Here is a 7,805-nt window from a genome sequence, read left to right as displayed (position 1 = left end):
TTCACTCATTAAAGAATCAATTAACTGTATAAGAATTGATGTTTTATGTAGTTTTAATCACATTTCAACAGATGTATACATTTAACTATACCTTTTGTTATGGATTGAATTGTATCCCCCAAAAATATGTGTCAGCTTGTGTACCCCATGATTCTCAGTATTGTCTGATTGCCTAGCATTTTGTCATATGAGTCAGAATTGACTAGAAGTCAAAAGGTTTGTTTTGATGATATTCCTAGGTATTGTAAATCCTACCTCTATGATGTTAATGAGGCCAGATTAGAGGTAGTTATGTTAATAAGGCAGGACTTGATCCAGAACATTAGGTTGTATCTTAAGTCAATCACTTTTGAGATATAAGAGAGAGAAGTGAGCAGAGAGAAGGGGGACCTCCTATGACTAAGAATGAAGAACCCTGATGAGAGTGCATTCTTTGTACCCTGCTCCCTGCACTGAGATGCTCCTAGACCAGGGGAAGATTGGTGACAGGGACCTTCACCCAGAGCCAACAGAGAGGGCAAGATTCCCCTGGAGCTGTCATGCTGAATTTGGAATTCTAGCCTCCTAGACTGTGAAAGAATAAATATCTCTTTGTTAAGCTATATATTTGTGGTATTTCTGTTATAGGAGCACTCGATAAAAAAGACACCTTGTCTTTCCATACAGTGAAAATTATTTCCAAGTTAAAAATCACTTGCAATGTTGTCAGGATTTTCTGCTCAAATAACTAATATATGTATTATCAGACCGGAGATCGTTCCATTAATAATTCTATAATTTCATTTTGCAGTGTTCTCCCTCAATAAGAACTTTTGTTTGGGTTAATTTAATTTAGTCAATTATAATGTATAATCTATTATATCACTTAGCTTTAACCATATCTTTCATTTCCATGAGTATTCATACATATGTGATACCCATTTTAAAAAGCAGGTTTACAATATGCATTAATAAAAATCATACAGTGTTCCCTCAGCATCCCTGATGTATATGCTCAGGACTCCCAAGAATACCAAAATCTGTGGCTGTTCAACTTCCTTATATAAAATAACACAATATTTGCATATAAACCTACACACAACTTTTCTTATACTTTAAATCATCTCCAGATTACTTATAATACCTGAGACAACGTAAATGCTATGTAAATAGTTGTTATCCATTATTGTTTACGGAATAGTGACAAGACACGAGGTGAACAATGCTCAAACAAGGAGCGCTGCTGAATAAAAGTAGGCAGTTTGAATCCACCAGTCGTCCCATGGAAAACCTATAGGGCAGTGCTACTCTATCCTATAGGGTCATTATGAGTCAGACTCGACTCAGTGGCAATGGGTTTTGGTTTTCACCCATGTTCTGTTTTAGACCTGGGTTTGAGTTAGACCTTTATCACTTAAGTTTTTGTTTGACATGGAAAATTATTTAATCCTTCAAAGTCACTTTTTATATTTGACTATATATATATGTATAAATACATAAATATATATAGGGTCCCTATGAGTTGGAGTCAACTGAACGGCCATGGGTATATATATAAATATATACATACACACATACGTGTATATATATATAAACCAAAAACCAAACCCGTTGTGGTCGAGTTGATTCCAACTCATAGCAACTCTTTAGGACAGAGTAGAACTGTGCTATAGGGTTTCCAGGGAGCACCTGGTGGATTTGAACTGCTGACCTTTTGGTTAGCGTCTGAAGTCTTAACCACTATGCCACCAGGACTTCCATATAACCTTACAGAGTTTTTGTGAAAATTAATGCATTGTGAACAGCACACCTACCTACGATTTAGTTTATCATATGACATTGTTGTATCTGTAATTATGATCACATTTTTGATTAATGAATTTCCTTTGCATCTTCCCTTATCTACAGCCTTAGGAACAAAGACATCATGGAAACAATTCGGCAGTTAATTAATCAACACCAAATTGCTTTCACACTCAATATAATCCAAATAAGTATTTGTTCGTGTATGTCCTATTTCCAAAAAAATTTCATGTGTATTCTTCGCTGTTTTTCAGTGTGATTTAAGTCAGTTGTTATTGTTGGTGTTAGCTGTCATGGAATCAGAGCCTGACTCATGGTGAATCAATGTGTTACAGAGTAGAATAGTGCTCCATAAGATTTATTTGGTGATGATCTTTACAGAAGTAGATAGGCAGGCTTTTTCTGCAGAGCCGCTGAGTAGGTTCAATCTGCAACCTTTCCACTATCAGATGATTGTAAAGTGCTTTTGCTATCCAGGTTCCCTCTTAAGTCAATATACCATTGCCTGTTCTATGATTTTCAGTCTCTTGTATGCTTCCAATAACCTCTGGGTTAATATAGAAATGATGTATTTTGATTCACTTGCTCCCTGGTGTTGTCAGAAAAATATATTTTAAAAATGTCCCATTAGACACTGTATCAATCAGGATGGAGAAGTAGAAGTCTATATTTAGTGACTCAATACTCATGATTGTTTGACTTTGAGTTATGGTTAATAATAAAAAAACTGAAAATGTATCATAACTGCCTTTACTGTATCCTCACAACAAACTCTTTTGATTCAGGAATTGTATAAAATATCATTTCCTACTTCCCCTTAACAACTTTAAGTAATGGAAAAGTTGAGGTTTGCATTCTGAAAATATTATCATATTCTTAATGAGGAAAATGTTAAAAATATTAGCTACTATCTAAATGTATCCTCATTTTTTTGAGTATAAACATAATATATTTCAATTAAGTATTGAAAATAATACTGTATATCTAGAAAAAGTTCAGTTTACTTCAAGTCGTATAACCAAAACTCAGAAATATCAAAATGAAGATTAATACAGTATATGTTTTGATGACCCATATTCACCATAAACATTTTTCTCTCCATAGTCTTCTTCGTATCAATAAATGACTTTCATATTTACTCAGTTGCATAAACAAAGATATAAAAGTTATTTTTTATTCTATCACCTGCCACAAGTATCTGTAAATATCCCCAAAATACAGCCAGTTTTACATGAGCTTTCTCTTTGAGCAATCAGTGTCCTTAAGTTCATCTTTAGTAGTTTTCTCCGAAGGAATCTACTTGTCTCCCTTCTTAACTTCCTACAAGCCATTAATCCTAGATTATCTGTAGGAATTTTTCAAAAGTAGAGGAATAGTTTATTTCACTTCTATATTTAAAAATATCCTATAGTTTTATATTACATTAAAGACAAAAACCTAACTCTTTGAAAAATTTAGAAAATGCCAAATTCTCTGTCTTCACCGTTTTTGAAATAAAATGTATTGCAGGAGTGGGCTGAGCAAGATGGCCAAGTAAGTGTATGCTCTCATTTCCTCCCCTAGCAACTAACACACTGAACAATGAATAAAAACAAGCACACACTGAGATATGAGAACTCTAGAAGGCAGTTGAGGAGTTGGAGAGTCTGGGTTAGTCCAGAAGCAGGAGAGAGGAGGAGTGGAGATGGCAGAGAAAGTGGGAGAACGTACTTGCTAACACTGGGAGCACTTTCTCACAGCAACCATGTTGGGACAGGATTGGACAACACCCCAAAAGAGGGAACACAGAAAGAGAACTAATCTTAGGAAGCTGTGGCCCAGTTTTTATAAGGCGATACAATTTGGTCATGGGAGTTCATTGCCCTTACAATTAGAGAGGTGTGAAGGGAAACTGTGGCATTGAAAGAAAGTGCCCTTGAATCTCATTGAGGCACAAGATAGATGGGCACTAGGACCCGGAGGATCTGTACTGGCAGCAGAGCAAGGGGAATAGTTCCGATTAACAGGTGACACAGAGGGAAATGGAAGTCTCCCTGACAAAAGGGGGGCACTGTGGGAGAATCTGTGCAGAGGTGCCCATGAGGGAAAGATATAGAGAGTCCCCTAGCTTTGTCTCAGGAAAATCGAGTCTCACAGCTTACTTCAGCATCAGTGACTAGCTAAACACCCCCTATCCTGCGCATGGGTAATGATTTCCAAAGATTAATCCTCCAGAACGCCTGATTAAACAATGAAAAAAACCTAAAGATAAGAGTGCCCTCTAGTGCTTCTCAGGAGAAGACAACAAATGCACTGTTACTGGGTAGATTATGACACATAGAGACCCCATGGGGCAGAATGTGCCAACCCAAGGGGTACCCAGGTCTGTCACTCTTTGTGGAGGTGTGATACCAATATTTTCCTCCATGAAGTGGCCGGTCAGCGGAGGTGCTGGCCTTCTGGTTGTCAGCCAGGAGGCTGGCCACAGTGCAAACAAGGTTCCGAATCAGAAGATTGTGCCACAAAAACCAGAATACCAAATTTATAGTTTAAAATAATAATAATAATAACAAAAGGCCCAAGTTCAACAAAAAATAGTAAAAGAAGCAAATTACATGATAAGAACAATCAATCCATAGCAAACCTTGAAGAGGAGATTTCTCCTAAGAAAGTCAGAATAACGCAAATAATTGATTATTTTCAGACCATGGTGCTAAATATGTTTCAAGAAAGACAGACGAGACAGAATACAGGTTAGCAGAGATCAGAAAATAAATGGAGGAATACAATAAGATTCAACAATGAAACTGAAAACAGAACAGAAATAACTATTTGAACTGAAGAATAAAGCAACAGATTTAAAAAAAGCAAGAGAAAAACTCAGCAATAGAATCAAACAGACAGAACATGTAAATACACATGTAAATTTACCTTTTCCACAGATGGGTCATAAAGAAAAAAACACCTGAAGGTAATCTAACTGAACTGTTGGAATTTGTTCTCTTGGGCTTTGCTGACATGCCCCATCTCCAGTGGTTTCTTTTTGGATTATTTCTAATCATCTATATCATTATCCTGATGAGCAATGGCACCATATTTCTAATCACAAAAATGGATCCTGCTCTCCAGAGCCCTACGTATTTTTTCCTGTCAAATTTTTCCTTCTTAGAAATCTGCTATGTATCAGCTACTCTCCCCAAAATGCTGAAGAATCTAGGGACCCAGAGAAGAAGAATTTCCTTAGTTGCCTGTGCTACACAGATGTGCTTTGCCCTTATGTTTGGAGGCACTGAGGGTTTGCTCCTGGCTGTGATGGCCTATGACCGCTACGTGGCCATTTGTAACCCTCTGCACTATCCTCTGGTTATGAACCACAGAGTCTGTATCCAGTTGGTGACTGGCTCCTGGACCATTGGAATCCCCATTATGACAGGGCAGACATATCAGATTTTCTCTCCGCGTTTTTGTGGCTCTAACCAAATTAACCACGTCTTCTGTGACATTCTCCCAATACTCAAGCTGGCTTGTGGGGACACCTTTGTAAGTGAGATGTTGGTCTACATAAGTTCTGTGTTATTGGCCATGGTTCCATTTCTGTTGATACTTGGCTCTTACAGAAAAATTACCGCCATCATCCAGAAGTTGTCATCAGCCACAGGTCAAGCCAAAGCCTTCTCCACCTGCTTATCTCATCTGATGGTTGTGGTGTTATTCTTTGGATCAGCCATTATTACATACTTAAGTCCCAACAGCAGACACTCAGAGGAAACTGACAAAGTACTTTCTCTTTTCTACACTATCCTAACTCCTATGCTTAATCCCATGATATACAGTCTAAGGAACAAGGATGTCATAATGGCACTGAGAAACTTGCTGTATAAATAATTCACTTAATTGAAAAGTAACAATAATAATAATAATTCACTCATTAAAGAATCAATTAAATATATAAGAATTGATTTCTTATGTAGTTTTAATCACATTTGAACAGATGTATACATTTAACTATACCTTTTGTTATGGATTGAATTGTATTCCCCCAAAAATGTGTGTCAACTTGTACACATGTATATAAACCAAAAACCAAACTTGGTGCCGTCAAGTGGATTCCAACTCATAGCAACCATATAGGACAGAGTAGAACTGCACCATAGTGTTTCCAAGGAGCGCCTGGTGGATTTGAACTGCTGACCCTTTGGTTAGCGTCTGAAGTCTTAACCACTACGTCACCCAGGTTTCCATATAAACTTACAGAGTTTTTTGAAAATTAATGTATTGTGAAGAGCACACCTACCTCTGATTTAGTTTATTGTGTGACATTTTAGTATCTGTAATTATGATCACATTTGTGATTAAGGAATTTCCTTTGCATCTTCCCTTATCTACAGCCTTAGGAACAAAGATATCATGGAAACAATTAGACAGTTAATTAATCATCACCAAATTGCTTTCACACTCAATATAATCCAAATAAGTATTTGTTCATCTATGCCTTATTTCCAAAAAATTTTCATGTATATTCTTCTCTCTTTTTGAGTGTGATTCAAGTCAGCTGTTATTGTTGGTGGTAGCTGCCATGGAGTCAGAGCCTGACTAATGGCGAATCAATGTGTTACAGAGTAGAACTGTGTTCCATAAGGTTTTATTGGCGATGATCTTTACAGAAGTAGATAGGCAGGCTTTTTCTGCAGAGCCGCTGAGTAGGTTCAATCTTCCAACCTTTCCACTATCAGCTGAATGTAAACTGCTTTTGCTATCCAGGTTCCCTCTTAAGTCAATATACCATTGCCTGTTCTATGATTTTCAGTGTTTTGCATGCTTTACAATCATCTCTGGGTTAATATAGAAATGATGCATTCTGATTCACTTACTCTCAGGTGGAGTCAGAAAAATATATTTTAAAAACATCCCATTAGACACTGTATCAGTCAGGATGGAGAAGCAGAAGTCTATATTTAGGTACTCAATACTTACTATTACTTGACTTTAAGTTATGGTTAATAATAAAAGAACTCAATATATATCATAACTGCCTTTACTGTATCCTCACAACAACCTCTTTTGATTCAGGAATTGTATAAAGCATCATTTCCTACTTCCCGTTAACAACTTTATTTTATTTCAAGTAATGGAAAAGTTGAGGTTTGCATTCTGAAAATATTATCATATTCTTAATGAGGAAAATGTTAAAAATATTAGTTACTATTTAAATGCTTCCTCATTTTTTTGAGTATAAGTGTAATATAGTTCAATTAAGTATTGAAAATAATACTGTATATCAAGAAAAAGTTCAGTTTACTTCAAGTCCAAATCCAAAACTCAGAGATACCAGAATCAAGATTAATACAGTGTATGTTTTGATGACCCATTCTTACCTCTAAACTTTTTTCCTCCCATCAGTTTTCTTCATATCAATAGATGACTTTCATTTTTACTCAGTTGCATAAACAAAGGTGTAAAAGTTATCAGTTATTCTATCACCTGACACACATATCTGTAAATAACTCCAAAGTACAGTCTCTTTTACATATTCTTTCTCTTTCAGCAATCATTGTAATTAAGTTGGTCTTTAGCAGTTTTCACCAAAGGAATCTACTTGTCTCACTTCTTAACCTCCTACAAGCCATTAATCCTAGATTGTGTGTAAGGATTTTTAAAAAGTAGAGAAATAGTTTATTTCACTTCTATATTTAAAAATATCCAATGGTTTTATAACACATTAAAGACAAAAATCTAACTCTCTGAAAAATTTAGAAAATGCCAAACTCCTGCCTTCATCTTTTTTGAAATAAAATATAAAGCAGGAGTGGGCTGAGCAAGATGGCCAAGTAAGTGTATGCTCTCATTTACTCCTGCAGCAACTAACACACTGAAATCTGAGAACTCTAAATGGCAGGTGAGGTGTTGGAAAGTCTGGGTGAGCCCAGAAGCAGGAGAGAAGAGGAGCTGGGATGGCACAGAAGGTGGGAGAACCTATTCTCTATCATTGGGTGCACTTTCTCATTGGAACCCTGTTGGGACAGGGTTGGACAACACCCCAAAAG

General features: G+C 36.4%; 1 pseudogene; it reads left to right on the top strand.

Moving 5' to 3' along the window:
• Positions 1-3,307: 3,307 nt before the first annotated feature.
• LOC101343559 (olfactory receptor 10AG1-like) lies at positions 3,308-5,646 on the top strand (annotated as a pseudogene).
• The last annotated feature ends 2,159 nt before the right edge of the window (positions 5,647-7,805 follow it).

This window comes from Trichechus manatus, unplaced genomic scaffold (genome assembly GCF_000243295.1).
Source record: "Trichechus manatus latirostris isolate Lorelei unplaced genomic scaffold, TriManLat1.0 scaffold00236, whole genome shotgun sequence".
NCBI classification, from domain to species: Eukaryota; Metazoa; Chordata; class Mammalia; order Sirenia; family Trichechidae; genus Trichechus; species Trichechus manatus.
The sequence above is the reverse complement of the archived record's forward strand: the minus strand, read 5'-3'. Positions and strand labels throughout refer to the sequence as shown.